This window comes from Austrofundulus limnaeus, unplaced genomic scaffold (genome assembly GCF_001266775.1).
Source record: "Austrofundulus limnaeus strain Quisiro unplaced genomic scaffold, Austrofundulus_limnaeus-1.0 Scaffold78, whole genome shotgun sequence".
NCBI classification, from domain to species: Eukaryota; Metazoa; Chordata; class Actinopteri; order Cyprinodontiformes; family Rivulidae; genus Austrofundulus; species Austrofundulus limnaeus.
Genome location: NW_013952480.1, coordinates 1,618,602 through 1,620,465, shown reverse-complemented (window position 1 = coordinate 1,620,465; position 1,864 = coordinate 1,618,602).

Here is a 1,864-nt window from a genome sequence, read left to right as displayed (position 1 = left end):
TCTCTCTCTCTCTCTCTCTCTCTCTCTCTCTCTCTCTCTCTCTCTCTCTCTCAGAGGCCTCGGTTCCCTCCCCCATGGTCACCGGGCTTTCAGTCAAAGAAGGCTTTCTCTTTCCAGCCCTCGCTCTTGTGCAATCAGATGTACAGAAACATCTCTGCATCAGGCTGCGTCGTGGACCAGGAGAGCCCRACATCTGGGGAGGCTGTATTGATTTCCCACCGGGGGGGGGGATGTCTCCCTGGCGAGCCATTTCAAGGCAGCCCCTTTAGGCGCGCAGCCAATCTTCTGGCTCGGTCTGACGGCCTCGTGCAGAAGGTGCTTGCCTCTTACACGAGGAGGGGCTTTAATGTATCGACGGGACATAGCTAATGTGAAGTCAAGCTGCGGGGAGAGCTTTGCAAATACTAAACATTTCAGACTGTCAGCGCGTTGTTAGGAGAGGAAATCGGTGACACAAATAGCTGTTGTGTGGCTGCCTCGAAACGATCCCTTTCCAGCCTCCGTTGTCACCTTTCCCGACAGGCACCGCTGCGCCAGATWTCATCTAACACATCGGGCGCTCGCAGGTTCAGATGATAGTATGCTGTTTAGCTTTGCTCACACAGCCGGGCATGGACACCTTTCACCTCCCCGAGCTCTCAACTGCAAGTCCACAAAATGTTCAGGTCATCTGGTTACACCGTGCTGCGTGTGGCTCGGCTTGTACAGCTATTCTGCGACAACGGTTAAAAACAAACAAACAACAATAAATAAATAAACATTTTCTAAACTTGGAACTGCTGAATCCCTGGACGTAAATGTCTTGAAATATCACTTCATCATTTAATCCACCTGAAAAGTTTTAAGATGCTGCTTCAGAAAACTTGATAGTTTAACAAAACGGCTGTGAAATAACAAAAAGAATGACCAGTGAGAACAGTTTATGTATAATATAACATTTTATTTGGCTTTAAAGAGTAAAATACAGACTGAATTATCTACTTGCATTGTTTTTTTTAAATGTCAGAATATAAAACAATAAACAACATTGCAATTTTTGGGTTTAAGAACATGTTTTTTCTGTGAAACATTTCTGAGTGTTTTGTTATGAACAGCTTCAATTTGAAGAAACAGAGTTTAATTCTGACCAGACTCATGATTTATTGACAAGCCTGAACAGCTTAAAATAACCTTAATCGATAAATAAACAACTGTGGTTTGCTAAACAGTATTTAAGAATCTTTATATCACTGCCAAATTTGCATAATCTTGTTATTTTTGTAGAACCTCAAGATTATTAAYAGCAGGAACATCCCAATTTTACTGCTGGAGATATAATAACACCAAATTTATGATGGTTTAAAGATTTAAAACATCCTTATTGAATCAGCTGCTTTTACATTTTTGAGTTCAAAGTTATGTCAGACTACTTATTAGCTCGTGAATCTGGTCAGAATAAAACTTAATTTCTCCAAACTAACTATCCAGGACAGGTAAGATATTGCGTGTTCAAAACCTTTCCATAGAACCCCACTTGTTCCATGAACATCAGAAGTGCGTCATTGTCGTCAAAGATCTTTACCCATGTTTTTTTCACCCAAGCCCCTGTTCTGAGCTGGCATCACAATATAATTTACCAAAAATACACGTTTTATTAAAAAGTCCTTCTTTTTTTTTGTTCTTAATTTTCCATCTTATGACATAAAGCAGAAGCAGAGAATGTTCCTTTCAAACAGCAGCAAATGGACCAATAGCAACAATAAGAAACATAAAGTTTTGAGTTGAGTTTACTTGCTTATGTGACTGAGTACCTGTCCAATCAAATCTTATTTAGTGCTTAATAATTTCTTAATTAAAGGTGGGAAATATTTGCAATTGCAAAACA